At 39.5% G+C, this 22,867-nt stretch overlaps 1 long non-coding RNA gene across 4 annotated transcripts; it reads left to right on the top strand.

Annotated features, from left to right (window-relative positions):
• The first annotated feature begins 9,616 nt into the window (after positions 1 to 9,616).
• LOC123909417 lies at positions 9,617 to 14,298 on the top strand. 4 transcript variants are annotated; one of them, XR_006809916.1, is made up of 9 exons: positions 9,617 to 10,905; positions 11,266 to 11,347; positions 11,496 to 11,576; positions 11,849 to 11,920; positions 12,089 to 12,181; positions 12,267 to 12,352; positions 12,545 to 12,684; positions 13,010 to 13,226; positions 13,937 to 14,298. It is a non-coding gene; the product is annotated as an uncharacterized LOC123909417 (long non-coding RNA). The 4 variants fall into 4 exon arrangements; XR_006809917.1 differs by having other exon boundaries at positions 10,457 to 10,879; XR_006809915.1 differs by lacking the exon at positions 9,617 to 10,905 and having other exon boundaries at positions 11,036 to 11,347.
• Positions 14,299 to 22,867: the final 8,569 nt, after the last annotated feature.

Genomic DNA, 22,867 nt, shown 5'->3' with positions numbered 1-22,867 from the left:
CTTCACTTTGGTCTCTCCAGTCAGCAGTTCGTCATGAGCATAGATTGGAGGAAGGACAAAATCCTCTGCAGGAACACCAGCAGACAACCTGTGGGGACCGGGGCGAGGAGGATCATCCTGGCCAGAAAGATCCACTACCTCATGCTCCTGACGAGAAGAGGTTTCCTCCTCCAGTCGTATCCTCTTCGAGTGGTCCATGTTAGAGGCTGTGGGAGACTGAGGGGCGGAAGAAGTTGTAGCGGCACTGCTCGCCTCCCTCTTGTTCTTAGCAGCACGAGCCTTGCGGAGAGCAGCGGATCCACTGGTCATTGTACCTACACAAATCAGATCAACGATTAGCAAATAAAAGAAGCAAAAACAGTTGGTAAAAATTAAATAAAAGAAAGCTACGAGCATACTCCAAAAATCGGTCAATTTTTCCGGAGTGTCGCAAGCGAGCAACTCCTTTGTAGAGATCACCTTCGGGCAGGTTAACCTTCGACCATCTACCCCTAACAAGGGCTCGCCCCCAGGGTCACTCAGAAGGTAAGGAGGCAAACCCTCCACGAACTCTAGCAATTTTTTATAATCTGCTCTCTCCTCAGCAGACAACGCTCCTAACGTAAAAACAAACTCCTTGGTCGACATGGAATAATGATCCCTACGCCAATAGAAAGGAAATCTGGCAAAATCCTCCTCGATAGGGAGCCCCTCTTCATCGAGCACTTCCTGCCCCAGCTCATCTATGCGGTGCCCCCTACGAACAAAGTTATTCCAGCCTTTCGTCGTTATGGGCCTAACTCCATAAAAAACGGACTTGAACCCCCGCACCGACTCGTCGAACATATCAAAGAGGCGTTTCCGTTGCCTCAAAGAAACCCATCCATGTTTGGTGTCCGGTAGCGGAGCTCCTTTCGCGAGCTTCCCCTTTGCCTGCTCACCCCGAGGACAGCTTCGCTGGAGGCCAAAATGATAAAAAAATAAAGGCAAAGTGGGTCCTAGACCCAAGTACTCGGCGGTCTTCTCAAAAGCCTTGATAAAGGCCAAAGAGTTCGGATGAAGTTGAGAAGGGGCCAAGCGAAGATGACGAAAGATGGACACCTCCAGATCCGTGAAGGGCAGCCGAATTCCCAGATGCTTAAAAGAAATCTCGTACATGGGAATCGTCCCCCAAGCCCAATTGCTGCAGATCCTGTGACGAGCAGTAGGAATCCGCACCTCAAAGTCTTCGGTAGGAGGAGTCTGTATATCCGTGCACATCGTCTCTGAGATGTCACTCTCGCAATTCTGATAAACCGACCATGTCTCTCGAGGTTCATCCGCCACCCACGAAAGGTCGGCTCGGATACGAACTAACGAGGACGGCTGTTGATCTATAAACGAGACTTGACTTTGAGATCCCTCAGGCATCTAAAGGAAACCTGAAAAAGCAGAGGAAGGAAAAATGAATTCGACATTCAAATCCACCCTTCCACCGCCAAATCAAGTGAAAGGGCGAGGATCTCAACAAAAGACTACGCGAAAACTGAAAGGGATAAAATAATCTCTCCGGGCGCTAAGTTCATAAAACAACCGAGCACGAAACGCAAGTGGTGCTCGACACTGTTCTAAGCCAAAACCCAACCATCAGTTGGTAAAAACAGCGATTTCTCGCCTGAAAACCGCGAAAAACCCCTATTTTTGGGGGAAAAGGGTGCTAATCACCACCTACAACCCTCAAAAAGACTACCCAAGCTACATGAAAAACACATTACAACCCTCTACCGCATGAACTATCTACACAATCAAAGTAAAATCCAAAGCCAAATCTTCAAAGATTAACAGGGATAAAACACTTACTTGTTGATTAATGGAAAGGAGAAGAAGATGTTTGAAGTGTAGCAACAAAGAAGGTGTGAATCACCGGAAGGAATGGAAGCAAGGAAGTTGGTAGGAGAGGTAAGAAACTGTAAAGTTTCAAATGAAAAAACCTCCCTCCTATATATAGGCCAACGCGTCCGTAAAGGAAAATCCGCGCCGCTTCCATCTGAACCACAGAATCGATCCAACGATCCGAATCAATCGCGATCAAGTGGCCCAGATTCAATCTCAGGAGAAACGAAAAGGCGCGAAAATCCAACGGTTCACGACGACCTCGAGATTCAAATCTCAGTTAATAGCCACTCGAGTGCTATTTAAATAGTCTTTACACGTGGCGAGAGGAAACGAAACGACTCATCCTTTCAAGTCACATTCGTCTGCTCGCGCAAATCTCGCAGAATCCAAGACACCACATCCCGAGAAAATCGCTACCAAAAAAAGGAAATGCAAGATCCTCGGAATCCATTCCCCTTATTTCTTTGCTAAAAATACGGGGAAGGCCGCAGCAACCGAATAAGAACACCGCGCTCCTCGACAAATTCGTAAAGTCGAAAACATGCTCGAAAAAGGAGTACGGTTTTTGATCGAAAAGTCCGCTCGAAATCATTCGGAAAATCCACGACATTATTAAATTAAGAGCATACATAAAGCACGGATGCAAATAAAATGTGCTCGAAATATTTAAAGTAAAAAACGATCTTTATTAATAAGAAACCAATACAAGGGAAAGAAAGTTACAAAGGACCCGAGCACCTAATCCTCGTGCTCGGAATCCGAATTAATTGCGGAATCCGAATCGGTCTCCAACACCTCCGCTGGCCAAATCTTGGACTCCTTCCCATCCCAAGACCTCCCTTCACCAAGAGAGGGGCAAGGAGGATAGAGATGGGGAAACTTGTGAGCCCTCAGGAACTCCTCAAAAGGATCCTCCGATTCATCGGAGCTCGAAGTGTCGGAAGTTTCTGAAGAAAGGATCATCACCTTGGCTTCCTTCCCCTTCTGAGAACGAGCCACCGCAGCCTTGGGAGCTTCTGCTCTCTTCTTTCCCCTTTGAGAATTGAAGTTCTCAGCAACAACCTTCTTGGAATCCTTCTTATCCATCGCTGACACTCAAAGCACAAAATATGGGTGGCAAAGGAAAAGCAGCAGGTATTTATAAAGAAACCTGCCGCCCAAAAAAGCCTGTCGTCATGCCTGACACCCCATAAATGCGGGAGGCGGCTACTGATACCTAGGATTGACCACATGGAAAAAACGCTTCTACTTTTTCGAAAGCTTGACTTTGACCAAAGGGAACCGCGAAAATTCGTCCATCCAACTCGAAGCAGTTATGTTCGACAAATCGAAATGAATCGAAATAACTTCAAGTTATTATCCTCGCCTACGAGCATAACAACTTAGGGGGCTCCTGTTCTGGGCCGAGCATCGAGCTCGAGCATCAGAAGGTGTCGAACATACACGATCCGAGCAAGACTCCAACGGTCTGATACTCTTACGTATTGTAACGGCCGTAAACCGGAATGATGAGCATTTACTGCTCATCAAGGCCTCCAAGCCGTTTTCCGGCAGCCACTTGATGGCCATTAATGCCATCAAGGGTCTTGGCCCAGCGCTGGGGGCTATATATATGTGACTCCACTTCATTTGCAAGGGACGCATTATTTTAGCCAAGAAAACCTTACACACAAAACTGACTTGAGCGTCGGAGTGCCTGCAGGTACACAACCCCCCTCCACTTCAACAGGGGTCTCAAACGCTCTCAACCACCGCAAACGCCGGCGAAGTCGCATCATTCTGGTCAACACGATCAGTATACATCTTTGCTCAATGTGTTCATTTGTTTTTTGAATGTAAACATCAAGAAACATATCTTAGCGTAATTCTTGTGCTAATACTTTGGGAAATGTTGGTCTTGGGGGGACAGGCTTACCGTTTGCTTTCTTTTCTCATTTTCTGCTCTTTCTCTCTTTTCTAGCCGTTTGGTAATTTGGGGCTGGATGCTCTCAGTGTAGTCCGGGGGCGCCTTAGGAGTTTTTTATCTTTGTTTTCATTGTTTTTTCTTCTCATTGGGGAATTAGTACTTCTTGTACTCCCTTTAGTAGACTTCTTGTACTTCTTGCCCACCCAAGAGAGAATCAAACCTCAGACCTCAAGAGAAGCACACTCCCAGATCCCAAGTCAATACCAATGCAACAACCCAAGTGGGTTATATAAAATTAACTATTAAGTGCTAATATAATAAAACTCATCTTTAATTTCCTTCGTGATGTGTGTCTACTCAAATTTGAAACTCTCTCCGGTCCTTTTTATAAGGAGTACTTTGGAAAAAAAATTAGTCTTTTTCATAAGATACTTTGACTAATTTTCAAAAGTTTTAAATGTTTGATTTCACTTATCTCCTTATTTATTATGAGAGATGATATTAAAAATAAGTAAATCAGTTGAATTAAGAGTAATTAAATAAGGGTACAAATACCAATCATTAGTTGGTTCAGTGGTGATTGATGCTGAACTTGGTAGGGAGTACCGCGGTTCGATCCTCCGCAACTGCGATCGAGAGGGGGCTGAAACCACTTGATGCTAGAACTGACCCCCGAACCAGATTAAACTTAGGGATGGCAATGGGTAGGGTATGGGTAGGGTACTATAGTACCCATCCCCATACCCGCGGATTGAAAAAATACCCGTACCCATCCCCATACCCGCGTGGGTAACAACTTTTGCCCCCGTCCCCATACCCTATGGGTACCTAGGTACCCATACCCGTACCCGTTACCCGCATTTTTACTAAAATTAAATTGATCAATTATAAAATATCATATAATTTTAATAGAATTAAAAAAATTTCAAAGATTTTAATATTGACTAATGAAAATTATAAACAAAATTATTACTAACTTTATGTTAAAGTTCATATTTATGTTAAATATTCATATTATTTTTATATTATGTTATAAATAAATATTTTTATTAAAAATATGTAATAGTTTAGTAGAGTTGTATTGTTTTAAATTGATTTACATATATTATAATATAATAATATAAATAAAATAAATAAATATATATTATGCGGGTATGGGGCGGGTTGGGTACTAAGGTACCCGTACCCGCACCCATACCCGTTCATTTTTGCGGGTAATTACCCATACCCGTGCCCGTACCCAAAATGCGGGTTTTTACCCTACCCGTTGTGGGTAATTTTTGCGGGTACCCTCTGGGTATGGGTCAAATTGTCATCCCTAATTAAACTTGATGCCAAAAAAGGGTATAAATGGAATAAGTTAATATTTATAAGAATATTAAATGAAAATAACTATATTTACAATGTGTTTTCTTAGTCTATGTAATTTTTTCAAAGTGTTCTTATAAAAAGGATAGAAGGAGTAGTTATTCTTGTTCACAATTGCCATCAATGTGGATATAAATGTCCATTTTACCCCAAATATTTGTAGACAATCATGATCACTCTTACATTTGATGAATGTAGTAGTGAGATTTGCTTACGTTCAACTTCCTTCGCAGCAAAAACTAAGAAGAAAACAAAATTATAGCATAAAGAAATTTGAATTGATAGTTCGAAATGATCGAGTGTTCAACAATGTTAATGGAGCGGTAGAGGAAACGGTGGACAAAATCCAGATAGAGCTAATACAAGAATGCCATCAATGGTACTTGAATAAGACAGCAAAGGGATCGAGTTTATTGTAGAAGTTGCAAGATGTGTAAAATATTTGTGAAACATCGAATATCAAGAGAGAAGAAAGAAATTTAATTTTATTTCATTACCAGCATTATTTGTTGCTTTGAATGCATAGTCTAAATTGCCTAGTGCTTAAAATTACAAAAATAAAATATAGTTATTGGTTTCTTTGTTGGAGAACACATTCTTTCCTACAATGACAAAAGCGAAACAGTTTTATTGCAGTAATATATAACACAGTTTTCACACAGTTGTACGATTTAAAATGTTTGGCTGAGATTATTTTAGATAATTTTATAACTGAATTAATATAGACCATCCATCTATATATAATCAACGATCATGATTCAAAACGATGTGAAAATTTTTGTTAAAAATTACTGTGATAATTTAGCATCTTGACAAAAGCCACCAACACATACAGCAATGATCGTGTTTGGTTGTAGTGTTATCTCAGGACAATCGTTAGGGGATGTACATTCGATCGTTGTTGGATATAGTTTAAATGGAATTTTACCGAAATCCTCCACTGTACTAGCAACCTCCGCTAGATCTGTAATTAAAAAAAGTAAAACAACTAAAATTATAGTGGAAACTAATTTAAGAGTTTTAGCCATATTTTTTTTTTCTTTTCGTATATAACAAACATATTGAACATGATATGATCATTTTATAGTGTAAAATTTTTATCAAACGTTGTAATCAAAGAAAAGAAAAGCTCATCTATATCTATATATATATATAAATCCTATCCTAGATAGTTCTCCTAACACTAATCCTAACCCTAATTGTATAAATCAATCATAGCCTTTAGATCATTTCTTTTTGTGGATAAATCAAGAGTTAGATAATAAGTGAAACAATCACCTATTTTAATTTTTTTTAGTGCCAAGCCTTTTGATTGACATTCCCACTATAATAAAAATGGTTTTGTGAATTAATTATTTTATAATATATATATATATATATATATATATATATATATATATATATATATATATGTCTTATATACCTCCTCATACATATATGAGCATGTGAAATTTCCAATTCGAAGGGTTATTAGTGTTGTAGAATAATGATATGTTTCTGAAATTTTATGATTTTATTGTATCTTTCTTTTTCTTTGTATTTAACGAGTGAGACTATATTGTTGATTTTGCAAGTATATATAGATTTTGATGCTCTTTATTCTATTTTAACACTTTATCATAGTCATTGTATAACTCTTCTGCCCAACCCTCTTTCTCATTCTTATTTCTTCATTTCTTTCCCTTTTAATATTCAATATTTTTTTTTTCTTAGCATTCTTATTATCTAATTTGTGATATTTCTGTAGTGGAACTTTGCATGATATTTACGAAACACTAGAAATAAATTATTTGAAATGCAATTAGAAATATAATTCATATTGTTAATATTTTTAATTAAGTTTTATTGCTAATATTATTTTGATAACATCTATTGTTTCAATTATTAATTTACTATTTATACAAATAATTTTTTGACGCTTCATTATAAAACAACGCATAATGTTTGTGCATCGCACACTACTACATTTACCAAGATCGATGCTCCACACATTCCATTGAACCATTTTGATTCTATGTCATTCCAAAATATTTTGAATTCAACTGAAGAAGAAAAAATAGTTGGTAATGATTATTAGCTTTCGTTTTAATTTAAATCTCATATATTGTTTGATATTTTAATCTAAATAATATGTCTCTATTTTAATTGTTTTAGATGTTATTGTGCATGTGATTGAAAGAAGTGAATTTAACATTATTATAATATAAAATACCGCATAACCCCGTGCATCGCACGGGTGTGGGACCAGTCAAATGTTAAAACTAATTAAATATTTTTAGCACTTCAGTTTACCAATTCTTGTATTTGCCCTTTTTTTTTTTTTTTAAGGATAAACCAATTATCTTTTGTTGCCTCTTTAGAACACTGATGAGTAAATACCGCTTCGGTTACATTTACGGATAGAGTACCAAAAACAATTGTAATCCTTAGAATTAATTTTTTTGTAATGTTTTTTTTAGCTAAAAGTGTGTTTTACTTCAAGGAAAACTTCGACGTGCCAACTAGGTTGGTAGAAACACCTATCACAAGAAAGAAAATAAAAAAAATAAAGAAAAATAATTCTTAAGAGAATCTACAATTTGATAATTTATATCAATTTGCGAATAAACTAATTCCATCCCATACAACCCAGAACACGAGTCATTGACATACAAATTAGAGCTAGTCACCATGTTGTCTAATTTGGCAACAAGTCATCAACAACCATAGACAAAGAAATGATTCAAAATAATTCCTAATCGCCGTTCTCTATTAACAAGTTCACGTTTCAATTTTTTGCACTTTTATTGTCATTGTTATTACTTCAATATGAAAAACTCCCCCTTTTTCGCATACTTTCTATTAATCCTAAATTAATTGAATTGTTTCGTTGAAATAAGAACAATCTCTGTGGATAAGAATCTTACAAATTTTATTACTTAACGACGAATTTAGTTCACTTGCTAAAATTGTCATCAACAACAATACCAAAGGACTCAAATAATTGTTGAATACCCCTGAGGGAAAACAAACTCTCCCTCTAGAATTACGATAAGATATCGAGGAAACCCTATTACAAGTGACAAAAAAAATGATCCAGTGATTCAATCGCTATAAAGTATAGGGACTAAAAGTTGTGATGAAAAAACTTATTTAACATTAGAAATAATTAAAGGACAAACTCAACAGACCATCTACCGAAGAGACATTTCCCAAGTGTTTTAAAGGGGCAAATACAATATATTGGTAAACCTAAGGGCTAACATATTTAATTATTTTTAACATTGATGAGCTTTTTCACTATAAATTGATGAAATCTTAATCTATTTGTTATATACAAAAAGGAAAAAAAATGTCTAAAACTCTTAAATTTGTTTCCGTTATAAATTTAGTTATTTTCCTATTTTTTATTACAGAGGTGGTTGCCCATACAGAGATCATTGATTTTCCATTTGCAGTCATTCCAACAACTGTCAAGTGTAAATCCCCTAAAGATTGTCTTTCTATAATTGTACCACCCAACATGATCATTGCTATATGCATGAATGGCTACTGCCATATATAGGAATAGGAAAGAACGAGTTCTCCAATAGAGAAATGCTCAATGTAGCGAAAAATAGCTTCACGACAATATCACGAACCAGGTGGCACACAACAACTTGCCTATCTTTTCTAGGATACACATGTAGTTTTTATGCTTTCTCCGTTGTTTTTTTTTTCTTTCAATTTTCAATTATTTATTTTTGTTTCTTCTTCAACAACGCTTTACTTTACTTTTACTTTCACAAACACTGCTTCAATTTTCCATAGTTTCAACAGATCCAACACCGCTTCAGTATAGTTCCACCGATTTGGGTCTTAATTTGGATCTTTAATTAATTTTGAAGGACTTTTAAGAATTTTGAGATATATGCTGAAATGAAGGGGATATTCACTTTGCAATATGAATGGCTTAATCTTGTTATGTTCACTTTGGTATCGAATTGGATACAATTGATTTGGCCATATTTTGTTTTTCTGTTTGCCCCAAAAACAATGTGATGTTATGCATCCATGGCCATTTATTCATAAACTTGATTTGGGTGGGAGTGGAGAAAGCTAGAAGAAGGTGTTTGCAATTGGAGTGTTGTTTTCGATTTAGTGGGGACAACATAGAAATCAGAATGGTAAAGATATATACAGCCAAACGGTTTCCACCAGCGATTTATAATTTTATATAAGGTTTTGGTCCTTCGTGAAACATTCGTGAAAGTTTCATTCGCGATATATAGCACAACTCTCTCCAATAATTACATGATTTTTTCTTTTTTAATTTCACGCATTTGCAATTTAATTTGACTCTGTATTCTAAGCAATCAAGATTAATGTTGGTAATGAAATGAACTTAAATTTTTTTTTGACAAAGAAATGAAATGAAATTATATTCTTCTTTCTTAATTTTCACTATAACATTTTTGAGTATAGACCACTGATCGTGTAGACCAGAAAGATGTGACCTCGCCGGCGTTTGCCACTACTAGAAAAAGTTTAAATACCGACGGAATTTAGAGACAAAATTTGTTTCTTCTCTATTAGAGACGAAATTAGAGACAGAAAAAAATAATCAGAGACGAAAATTAAAATATGTGTATTAGTGACAGATGTTAGAGACCGAATATCCCGTCTCTAAATCACTCTGTCTCTAAATCTGTCTCTAGTTGATTATTTTTATAATTATAAATAGAAAATAATAGTTTGAGACAGATTTTAGAGACGGACTTTAACCGTGTCTAATTTTTTTGTCTCTATATCCGTCTCTAACAAGTCAAATTGTTATTAAAATAGTCAAACTTTTATTAGAGACGAAAAATATCTGTCTCTGAGTATTTTCGTCTCTATTGTTTGTCTCTAAATTTGAGGGCCTCAATATTTGTTTTCAAGCCCAACATACAAAGCATTGCTCATGTATTATTGCGGAGATATAGTTACAAAAGAAGTCAAATGGCGTAGTGGTTTGTGTTAAGTTCCTACTGTCTTGGGTGCGATAGTTCTACTCTCACCTATGGTTGTTTTTTTTATCTTATATATATATATATATATATATATATATATATATATATATATATATATATATATATATATATATAAATATTATTTTTATATATATTTTCAATATTTTTTATGTGAAATTATAATAAAAGATATACAAGGATGGCCTGTTGTTGCTTTATTCCTAAATATAGAGGGATGACCCTCTAAAATTGCTTAAACAAAATACATACATCTATAAACTTTCAAAAACTTCTTTGAAAACAATATTGATGGTAGTCTTCAATGCTTTGTCTTCTTTTTCATGGATTAAAATTTTAAGTCCTTTTTCCTCCTTACCCTTGAGATTGTCACAAGCTTCTTTGAAAACAACATTGATTTTTTTATAAAATCAATAGCTCGTGACATATTTGGAACACTTAGAGAATCAAGAGTTATTTGTAGGTTATTTATAAGTAAAGAATATGTTCCTCAATAAGTTGCTTAAATAGAATAGATTGCTGAGTTAATCGTATTCATCTGTTTGTTTTTGTTTTGAAAACTTGGTATCCCCCCCTATGACCGATTAATTCAAAGAGACCAATCCCACCATCCACTTGCGGGACCCATTTAAAGCTAGAGTTTTTTTCCTCTATATATGGACTTAGCCCACTAAAATTGGCACCAGGAGGAATCGAATCCGAGACCTTGAGAAGATAATACTCCAAGGACCCAAGCCAACACGACTAGACCAACCCCTAGTGGGTTTGTTTAAATCCTATCTATAATCGGTTGTTTTCCTATTTTTAAGCATATCATCTGTTTATTGTATTTACCTCGTATTCTTTCTATATATTTTTTAAAAAATATTTTTAAGCATATTATAATTTTATTGTATTTATTTTATATTTTATTTTTTTATATTTTTTAAAAATTTGGGAAAATAAACAAGTAGAGAAGAAACAACTCCCGCTCTAGTTTTTCCTGAGGCGCTTTTATTTTTTCATTCATTCATTTTTTTCCGTCTGGCGCTTTTATTTTTTCATTCATTCATTTTTTTCCGTCTGGCGCTTTTTTATATTTTTTTCCCTTTTATTTTTTCATTCATTCATTAATTTTTTTTTAATTTTGTCTGCCATCTGAGAAAACAGGGCTTCTCTTCCTCCGTCCCGCTAGCGAAACTATCCGCCACTTCTCTGGCCTCAGTTTGTGAAGACTCGCATCTCACACCAGGTAATGTTTCGGTTTCGTTAAACCTTAATTTCGAACCCCAATTTTCATTTCACTTTCAACCTAGGGTTTCAAACAATATCTCTACTTAGGGTTTCCTTCTTCATATGAGTGAACTAATTTGTCAGTAAAATGATTGTGTTCTTTGTAGGACTCGTTAGATGAATAAGTGCATGTAGTGGTGGTTGATTGTTAAAGGAAGGGAGTAACAACAAGCAAAGAATCGTTTGAGGTAAGCTTTTTCACTTATTTTTGAATTTTATAGAGTGCACGTAAACTGTTTGATAAAAGTTCTTCATGGTTGGTTTTCTTGAAATTAATAATATAATTTAGGTTGGTTAGTTGCTTTTTTGGTAATATAGAAGTTAGTCTTTAGTTGTCGTTCTTGTTATAATCCATTTAATTGGTATGATGTATGTATTACTAATAGGTGCATTATACAATTGATTCTCATCCTTTTCTTGTGAGATTGCAACATTCATAATTCAATTAATTTCATTGTAGTTGTTTTGATCAAAAAGAGGGTTGATGATGCAGTGACAATTTCTACTAGTCATGGGTGTGAAGAGATTCAGTGTAGGCATTTCCTTTTTGGTTTTTTATTATTTTTTTATTTTTTAATATTTGATAACTATTTGAGTGGTTTTTTTTTTTTGAAGGAACTATTTGAGTGGTTTTTTTTCACCTAACACATTCAATGTATTGATGATGTCTTGGCATGGAATTCTTGTATTTTGGCTTTAGGGTGGAGAGATTCATGGTCATACTCCAGGATTACATTAAGGTTTGAATTGACTTCGTTGGCATGCTTGTTAGCTGCAAGCCTACTAGTGCGAGGTAAAAAGAATTTGAAAAATACACATTGAGGTACTAATAATATTTTTATAAGAGATGATAATTACCAACACCATTCCCGTTGCAGAGAACAACTATTTCCCTCGGGTAACTATTCTTACCGTAATGAATCTGCTGGGCAAAACTATTTGGCGTATTCATGAAGATAGTTTTGTAAGTAGTTTTTTTCAGTGAACAATTTAAATTACCTTTTGTAGTTAATTTCAATGAATAAATGTAGTTTTTTATAGGTCTATATCCATTTTTCATATATATCATTTTGGTTTCAATTGAAATGTCATGTAGTAGACCTTTATCTTTATGCACATCATTTTGGGTTATTGAAGTTTGTGTTGATTATTGCAGGAACCAATTGTAAAAGCAATTGAAGAAAATATAATTGGCCGAGCGATGTCACAATTGTTTGTTCAATGAGCAGCTTAAGTCATAATTCTACGTTTGCGGCATTTACGGTGTTGTTGCGTTTGTAGAACTTGGAATTTTTGGTATTGTTTTTTACAACCCTCTTTCTGTTTCGTACAACCTTTCATACACGCGTTGAGATACATAAACTGTATTATATTTCATGGATTTTGTACTGTTGTGTCTTTTGAATATGTTAGGAAATATTTAATCAATTCTCTCTTTTCATTGCAGCTTTTTTTGTTTCTTCTAATTTTATACTTTCATATTTTGCCTTGGTTATGTCTAATAGTTATGCGGTGTAAGCTTATATTGAAAATGTTGATACAAGCCAAATTAGGTTACACACTATTCTCTCTCTGACTTTATGATAATTCTTGATATGGATTAATTGGTTTTACTTTTCAGGACAAATCATTTATAAAAATTGAAAAAGGTCAAAAAATATGTGGCTAAAGTGCTTATTAGGGAAAGAAAGAAAAAAAAAACAGGAAATTGGTGATGTAGAGGATGTCTTTGTTGGTGATATAAGACATATTGAAAGTCTTGTTCCTGCAATTCTCACAATTGCAGTACCACTGATGTAACATGGATATGATCTAAACCAAGAAATAATAGCTATGAGGTATGTACTTAATCTATGATCTAAACCAAGGAATGTTATGTGTGATCTATTTTGGTGTTGGCCCCCTCAAATTTTTTGGTTGTGCTGCTGTTGTGATTGGCGTGTGCGTGTTGCCTGAGATCTTTTTTGCCGTTGTTTTAATTTTTAGTTTTGTTGTATTTGGGGCAGTTCTGTTTTCTTTCTCCCTGTTAGTGGTTTATTATTGGGTTTTGGTTTATGTTGTGGTAGTAGTTTCATGTGTTTGGTAAGGTTTGGCTAAGTCCATGTTTGTGTTTAGTTTGCTACTGAAACCTCTGTTATGATGTTTAAACTTAATTAATGGTCTATTCTTTTAAATTTACTTCAGGTTCTATGATGTCAATGCTAGTTGTAAATTTTTTCTTCAAGTTTACTTAAATCAATGGTCTATTCTTTTAAATTTACTTCAGGTTCTTGAAATGGTAGAGCTAAGCATGTGATGTAGCTTGATCCTTGAGGTTTTGTTTCTATTTTATTGTCATGTTAATAGCGGTAGTGGTATACTCTTCTTTTTAGGGTTTCCCTCAATTATTTTGTTTTTCCTTTTCTATTGATTGAGGTCTCACTTTTAATTCTATCAATTGTAACAACACATTCCAATTTCATCACTTGTGATCAGTATTGTACTTGTTTTATTTTGAATTCCCCAATTTAGAATTCGCATTAAGAATGTTTTTGTGATTTTTGTCCAGGTTTAGGCAGTTGAAATAGGATTAGCTTTTTCAAATGGAGGACAATGAACTTGATTTCTCGCCTCTGGTATGTGTTCATCTTCTAGCTGCTAAGTTTGCGTTCATCTTCCTCCATGTTGGGTTTGCGTTCATAGCTGTCCTCGATGGGTGTATCTCCTTGTCGAGATGGATACTAAGGAAAATGATGTGATGAAGTTTAACTTTAGTTACTTTTTGTTATATATTTTTGTTAAATTAATCATATGTATTTTTGTGTTTGACAACTTTAAGTTTGATATTATTATATAGTGTCGTAGTGGCATACTTGATACTTTGTAAGAATGACATACATTTTTATGTTAATGTTTCAAATTTGGTGTCAATCGAAATTTAATTTTCTTACATTCTAGAATTATATGAATTACATAAAAATTAATATTTGAAAAATTGTATAAGCATTTAATTGCTAAAATTAACTTATTAGAGACGGAAAATGTGTTGTCTCTATTGAGACGGAATTCTATGCTTAGAGACAGAATTTTGGAGACCGAATTATTTAAATTTAGAGATAGATGATTTTGTCTCCAATAGAGACGGATTTATTGTGTTATGAATTCAATGTTTAGAGACAGATTTTTATTTGTTAGTGACGGATAAATTCTGTCTCCAATCAGAGACGGAATGTAAAATCCGTCTCTGGTAGTTTAGAGACGAGGAAATTAACGACAGAATCAAATCTGTCTCTAATTCTGTCTCTAACATGCTTAGTGACAGAATATTTGCATTTTAGAGACAGATTTTGCCCGTCGGTATTTGAGATTTTTCTAGTAGTGTGCGGTGGTTGAGAGCGTTTGAGACCCCTGTTGGAGCGGAGGGGGGTTGTGTACCTGCAGGCACTCCGACGCTCAAGTCAGTATGTGTGTAAGGTTTTCTTAGCTATAAAAAATGCGTACCTTGCAAATGAAGTGGAGATGCATATATATAGCCCCCAGCGCTGGGCTAAGGCCCTTGATGACATTAATGGCCATCAAGTGGCTGCCGGAAAACGGCTTGGAGGCCTTGATGTGCAGTAAATGCTCATCATTCCGGTTTACGGCCGTTACAATACGCAAGGGTATCTGACCGTTAGGACGTGCTCGGATGGTATATGTGTTCGACATCCTCTGATGCTCGAGCTCTAAGCTCGGCCCAGAACAGGAGCCCCCCAAGTCGTTATGCTCGTAGGCGAGGGTAATGACTTGAAGCTTTATCGATTCATCTCGATTTACCGAACGTAACACATCCGAGTTGGGCAGCTGAATTTTCGCAGTGTCCCTGTGGTCAAAGTCAAGCTTTGGAAAGGGAAAATCGTTTATTCCAAGTGGTCAATCCTAGGTTTCTGCAGCCGCCTCTCGCATTTATGGGATGTCAGGTGTGGTGACTGGTCCTTTGGGCGGCAAGTTTCGCTATAAATACTTGCTTATCCTTTGGCTTCCCATATCCTGAGTTTGAAGGCTAGCGATGGATAATAGGGATTCCAAGAAGGTTGTTGCTGATGGCTCTGAGTCTCGAAGAGGAAAAAAGAGAGCGGAAGATCCTAAGCCTGCGCCGGCTCGTTCTCAAAAGGGGAAAGAAGCTAAGGTGATGTTCCCTTCCTCGGATACTTCTGATACCTCAAGTTCCGACGAATCGGCGGATTTCATTGGGGCAATCGAGGAGTTCCTGAGGGCTCGTCAATCTCCCCACCTCTATCCTCCTGGCCCTGCCTCTGGTGAAGGAGGGTCCCAGGCTGGGAAAGAGGCTAAGATATGGCCAGAGGAGGTGCTATGGACTGATTCGGATTCCGCAATTAGCTCAGGTTCCGAGCATGAGGATTAGGTGCTCGGTTCCCCTTGTAATCCTCTTCCCTTTGTAATGGATTATCATTAATAAAGACCGTTTTTACTTTAAATATTTTGAGCACATTTTATTTGCATTCATGCTTTATGTATGCTCTTAATTTAATAATGTCGCGGATTTTCCGAACGATTCCGAGCGGACTTTCGATCGAAAACCGTACTCCTTTTTCGAGCATGTTTCCGAATTTACGAATTTGTCGAGGAGCGCGGTGGTCTTATTCGGTTGCTGCGGCCTTCCCCGTATTTTTAGCAAAGAAATAAGGGGAATGGGTTCCGAGGATCTTGCATTACCTTTTTTGGTTGCGATTTTCTCGGGATGTGGTGTCTTGGATTTCACGAGATTTGCGCGAGCAGACGGATGTGACTTGAAAGGACGAGTCGCTTCGTTTCCTCTCGCCACGTGTAAAGACTATTAAATAGTACTCGAGTGGCTATTACTGAGATTTGAATCTCGAGGTCGTCCTGAACCGTTGGATTTTCGCGCCTTTTCGTTTCTCCTGAGATCAAATCTGAGCCACTTGATCGTGATTGATTCGGACCGTTGGATCGATCCCGTGGTTCAGATGGAAGCGGCGCGGATTTTCCTGTACGGATGCGTTGGCCTATATATAGGAGGGAGGTTTTTTCGTTTGAAACTTTACAGTTTCTTACTCACTCCTTACCAACTTCCTTGCTTCCACTCCTTCCAGCGGTTCACATTTTCCTTGTTGCTATACTTCAAGCGTCTTCTTCTCCTTTCCATTAATCACCAAGTAAGTGTTTTATCCTTGTTAATCTTTGAAGATTTGGCTTTGGATTTTACTTTGATTGTGTAGATAGTTCACGCGGTAGGGGTTTTGTAATTTGGTTTCCTGTGTAGTTTGGGTAGTCTTTTTGAAGGTTGTAGGTGGTGATTAGCACCCTTTTCCCCAAAAGAAGGGTTTTTTGCGGTTTCTGGGCGAGAAATCGCTTGTTCTCACCAACTGACGGTTGGGTTTTAGCTTAGAACAGTGTCGAGCACCATATGCATTTCGTGCTCGGTTGTTTACATGAATTTCGCGTTCGGAGAGATGATTTGTCACCTTAGTTTCCGCGTAATTTTTTATTTGAGATCCTCGCCCTTTCGCTTGATTTGGCGGTGGAAGGGTGGATTTGAATGTCGAATTCATTTTTCCTTCCTCTGCTTTTTCAGGTTTTCTAGATGGCTGAGGGATCTCAGAGTCAATTCACGTTCATAGATCAACAGCCTTCCTCGTCAATTCGCATCCGAGCCGACGTTTCGTGGGTGGCGGATGAACCCCGAGAGACGGAGTCAGTCTATCAGGATTGCGAGAGTGACATCCCAGAGACGATGTGCACGGATATTCAGACTCCTCCTACCGAAGACTTCGAGGTGCGGATTCCCACTGCTCGCCACAGGATCTGCGGCAATTGGGCTTGGGGGACGATCCCCATGTACGAGATTGCTTTTAAGCATCTGGGAATTCGACTACCCTTCACCGATCTAGAAGTGTCCATCTTTCGGCATCTTCGGTTAGCCCCTTCTCAACTGCACCCGAACTCGTTGGCCTTTATCAAGGCTTTCGAAAAGACCGCTGAGTATTTGGGTCTGGGTCCCACCTTGCCTTTATTTTTCTATCATTTTGGCCTTCAACGGAGCTGTCCTCGGGGGGAACAGGCGAAAGGGAAGCTCGCGAAGGGAGCCCCAGTACCGGGCACCAAGCATGGATGGGTTTCTTTGAGGCAACGGAAACGCCTCTTTGATATGTTTGACGAGTCGGTACGGGGGTTCAAGTCCGTGTTCTATGGAGTTAGGCCAATCACGACGAAAGGTTGGAACAATTTCGTTCGTAGGGGGCATCGAATTGATGAGTTTGGACAGGAAGTGCTTGATGGGCAGGGTCTCCCTATAGAGGAGGATTTTGCTAGATTCCCGTTCTATTGGCGCAGGGATCATTATTCCATGTCGACCAAAGAATTTGTGTTTACGCTGGGAGCGTTATCAGCTGAGGAGAGAGCTGACTATAAAAAATTATTAGAGTTTGTGGAGGGCTTGCCTCCTTTCCTTCTGAGTGACTCGAATGGCGAGCCTTTGCTTGGGGAAGATGGTCGAAGGTTGACCTGCCCGAAGGTGATCGCTACTAAAGAGTTGCTCGCTTGCGATACCTCGGAAAAATTGACTGCTTTTTGGAGTATGCTCGCAGCTTTCTTTTATTTACTTTTTACCAACTGTTTTTGCTTCTTTTATTTGCTCGCCTTCTGTTTTGTTAACTGTTGCTCTGGTTTGTGTAGGTACAATGACCAGTGGATTTGCCGCTCTCCGCAAAGCTCGTGCTGCCAAGAACAAGAGGGAGGCGAGCAGTGCTGCTACAACTTCTTATGCCCCTCAGTCTCCCACAGCTTCCAACGTGGATCGTTCGAAGAGGACTCGACTGGAGGAGGAAACCTCTTCTCGTCAGGATCATGTGGTTGTGGATCTTTCTGGCCAGGATGATCCTCCTCTCCCCGGTCCCCACAGGTTGACTGCCGGCGTTCCTGCCGATGATTTTGTCCTCCCTCCCCTCTATGCTCATAGCGAGCTATTGACCGGGGTTACCAAAGTGAAGATTAACCCAGCGGACGAAGCCATCCTGTCGGATATGGGTCCCGAGGCTCTCCGTGCTGAGATAGCCGCTCAATCCATGGCTCTGCTCAAATTGGTCGAGGTGGCGACTTTTTTGAATGGCCGGGAGTGCAAGTATTTGGAGGAGAGGGACGAAGCTCGCAAGGAGTTGCCTTCGTTGCAGCGGAGGCTGGCAGAATCCGAAGCCTCCTGCGAGGTGTTCAGGGAGGAGCGCAAGACCTTCTCGGCCAATCTCAAGGAAGCGGAGGATAGGCTTAAGACGATGTCCGAGGAGAGGGATAGTGCTGTGCAGAAGGTTGATGAGCAGAAGGTTTTGATCGGCGAGCTGGAAGGGAAGTTGGAGAGGCTCCAAGTCACCGGGGTTGTTGAAGATCGGGAGAAGGAGCTCGATCCTCAAGGGGAGTATGCTTCCTCCTCTCGCGCTGATCTGATCGCCAAGATCCAGGAGCTTGAGTCCAACATGGTGGCTGCTACAGCCTTTAGTTTCAACAACGCGGTGGCTCAGCTCAGGATTCTCAACCCCGGCTTGATCGAGGAGGGTTTAGATGAGGAGAATGAGGTGCGGGATGGAGCTATTGTCACTCCTGATGATGATGAAGTGTAAATTTGTTTTTCTTTCTTTATTTTGTCCGGGCGTTTGCCCTTCTGATGTAATCGACAATGATGGCCCTTCGGGGTCTTTAACTATCAGTACTTTAATTTATTCTCTTGCCTTTTCGCCTTTATCTCATATCTAGATTTAGGGTTTGTATGGTGATACTTTTAATTTCCTCTGAATGTCGAATCGGCCGTTTATACGCTTCAACGTTTTTAGGTTCGTGCGTTGAATATTTTTTCGTTGCGATGACCTGTATGCTTGTGCTCGACTGGTTTTGAGGTTTTTAACTTGATAAATTTCCAAACATTCTATGCGCCGAGCTATGTGATTCTTCGCGCTAGTGTGTGTCTGGATGGTGGTCATCGTCATGATAGCTGGTACCATTGATGCCGAACTTAGAAGGTGCGGGGAACCATTCTAAGTGTTTGGAGATGTTAATCCAAACTAATAACGAGGAGATGGGCTGTTGTTAAGCTTTCCTCCTCGGGGTGTGAACATCCCATCGCGAGCTGTGGTTCTACCGAGCGTGTACTACGACGATGGTGTTCCGTGGTCTAGAACTATCCTCGCCAACATCATCGAGTTCCAAATGCCTCGACTTTGTTTTATATTTTAAGATTCATGCCCGTACCTAAGCACTCCTCCGTTGTATAGGCGTGCTTCTCATGGGCGAAGACACAGCCTTCGTCGAGGGATGGCTTGGAGCTTCCCTCAACTGTAGTATTGTTTGAGCTTTTCGGCATTCCAAGGTCGTGGAATTTCTTTTCCGCAAAGATCTTCCAAATAATAAGCGCCGTTTTCGGTCTTGGCTCGAACACGATAAGGTCCCTCCCAATTTGCCGCGAGTTTACCCTCGCGAGAATCCTTTTGGTTGCGTCGGAGTACTAGTGTCCCAACGTCAAATTCTCGCTTGATGACCTTTTTGTCATGTCGTTTTGCTATTTTTTGTTTCAGAGTAGCTTCTCGGAGGGCTGCGCCGTCTCGGAGTTCTTCCAAGAGGTCGAGCTCCTCTCTGAGCATTTCGTGGTTGTCTTCCCCTTCAAGGGGTACTTCCGTTCGGAAGGAGGATGCTCCGGTTTCTACTGGAATTACGGCCTCTGTTCCGTACGTCAGTCGGAAGGGCGTTTCTCCCGTTGTAGAATGTGGAGTGGTTCGGTAAGACCAGAGTACGCTGTGTAGTTCTTCTGTCCATTTTCCCTTTGCTTCATCCAACCTTCTTTTGAGTCCTCGTAGTATAACCCTATTTGCCGCTTCGGCTTGGCCGTTCGTTTGAGGGTGTTCGACAGAGGTGAAATGTTGGGTTGTACCTATTTTTGCCATGAATTCTCGCACTTTCTTGTCCGTGAATTGAGTCCCGTTATCTGTAATGACAACTTGAGGGATCCCAAACCTCGCAAGTATATTGCGTTTGAAGAATCGCAACACGTTGAATGTTGTGATGTGGGCGAGAGGTTCGGCTTCGATCCATTTCGTGAAGTAGTCGACAGCTACTATTAAGTATTTATTTTGTCCTGCTGCCGTTGGAAACGGTCCTAAGAGGTCCATCCCCCACCAAGAAAACGGCCACGGGGACGATAGCGTTCTTAGCTCGTTTGGAGGGGCCAAGTGCATATCCCCGTGACGTTGGCATTTGTCACATTTGTTGACATGCTCCTTTGCGTCTGCTTGCATGGTAGGCCAATAGAATCCTGCTCGCAAGGCCTTTCTGGCCAAGGAGCGTCCACCGATGTCTTGACCGTTTATTCCTTCGTGGATCTCGCCGAGGATCGAGGCTACCTCGCTTTCCTCGACACACCTTAGTAGAGGGATGGAAAATCCTCGGCGGTACATTTTTCCATTTAGGATTACGTATGCGCAGGCTCTCCTTTTTACCTTAGCCGCCTCCTTCTTATCAAGTGGGAGGTTTCCAGTGTTCAGAAATTCGAACACGGGTGTCATCCAGCTGTTGGCGTCGATCTCGCATATCAGGAATACCTCGGTGGGTTTCACTATGCTTGGTTTGGATAGCGTTTCCTGAATAAGCGACTGATTTCCGCCTTTCTTTCTCTTAGTGCTTGCGAGCTTTGATAAGATATCTGCCCTTGCATTGTGTTCGCGAGGAACGTGCTTGATTTCGGTTTGTCTGAATTTGGTTAATTTTTCTTTGATCAAGTTTAAATATTCCGTGAGTCGCTCGTCTTTTGTTTGGTATTCCCCGGTTATTTGTGATGCGACGAGCTGTGAGTCCGTGAATATTTTAATTTCCTCGGCTTCCATATCCTGAGCCAACCTTAATCCTGCCAAGAAAGCTTCGTATTCGGCTTGGTTGTTTGTGGTTGGAAAGGCGAGCTCGAGTGAAACTTCTAAGAGCGCTCCTTCACCGCTTTCGAGTATGATACCTGCACCACTCCCTTGTGGATTCGAGGATCCATCTACGAAGATGGTCCATTTGTTTTTGTCCGGGGTAGATGGTGTGGTCATCTCGGCTATGAAGTCTGCTAGCACTTGGGCTTTTAAAGCCTTTCTGCTTTCGAAAAAGATTTCGAATTCGGACAACTCGAGCGACCATTATAGCATTCGTCCTGTCATATCCGGCCTCGCAAGGAGTTGCTTAATCGGTTGATCAGTTCGAACCACGATGGAGTGAGCTAAGAAATAGTGTCTTAGCTTCCTCGCGGCCATGACTACTGCTAAGGCCGTTTTTTCAATCTGTAAATATCGGAGTTCTGGTCCTTGCAGAGCCTTACTCACGAAATAAACGGGTTTTTGCCCTTGCTCGGTTTCTCTTATGAGAACGGCGCTGATGGCCTCCGATGCTACGGCGAGGTAGAGGTATAGGGTTTCTCCTTCGTTTGGTCGCGTTAGGACTGGAGGTTCGGATAATGCTCGTTTTAAGTGTTGTAGCGCGTCCTCGCATTCTTTAGTCCATTCGAATGCGGATTCTTTTCTAAGTAATTTGAATAAAGGTAGCGCGTGTTGGGCGGATTTTGCGACAAAACGAGATAAGGCTGTGAGCATCCCATTTAATGATTGTATTGATTTCTTTGAGTCCGGCGTGGGAAATTCAAAGAATGCTCTGCATTTATCGGGGTTAGCTTCGATTCCTCTTTCGGTTAAGTAAAACCCGAGGAATTTTCCAGCTTTTACGCCGAACGTGCATTTTTCAGGATTAAATCTCATGTTATACTTTCTCGCTTGGTCGAATACTCTTTTTAGATGGGCTGTATGATCGACTTCCTCTTCGGATTTGACGATCATATCATCCATGTAGACTTCGAGCATGTCACCGATTTCATTATTGAAGACTTTGTTCATCATCCTTTGGTATGTGGCGCCTGCGTTTTTAAGCCCGAAAGGCATTACGTTGTAATAATAATTACCGGATTCGGTCATAAACGCTGTTTTCTTTTTATCGATTTCAGCCATTTTTATTTGATTATAACCCGAGTACGCATCCATAAACGATAGTAATTTAAATCCTGATGAATTATCTACTAATTTGTCTATGTTAGGTAAAGGGTAAGCGTCTTTAGGGCAAGCCCTATTAAGATCGGTATAATCAACACACATGCGCCATTTTCCATTCGATTTCTTAACAAGTACAACATTGGATAGCCAGGTGGTATACCTAGCTTCCGAAATGAAATTTGCCTCGAGGAGGTCTTTTACAGCTTTTTCAGCAGCCTCCGCTTTTTCGGGAGACTCCGCTTTTTCGGGAGACTGCTTCCTACGCCGCTGAACAACGGCACTAGCCCTAGGATCTAAAGTCAACTGGTGACAAGCGACCTCAGGGTCGATACCAGGCATCTCTGCAGCGCTCCAGGTGAACAGTTCAGCATTGTCCTTAAGGCAGGCGATCAGCTGTTTTTTGACCAAGTCGGGGAGTCCAGTTCCAA

The sequence above is a fragment of the Trifolium pratense genome, linkage group LG2, assembly GCF_020283565.1.
Source record: "Trifolium pratense cultivar HEN17-A07 linkage group LG2, ARS_RC_1.1, whole genome shotgun sequence".
NCBI lineage: Eukaryota > Viridiplantae > Streptophyta > Magnoliopsida > Fabales > Fabaceae > Trifolium > Trifolium pratense.
Note: the sequence above shows the minus strand (reverse complement) of the source record. Positions and strands in the feature narration are given on the sequence as shown.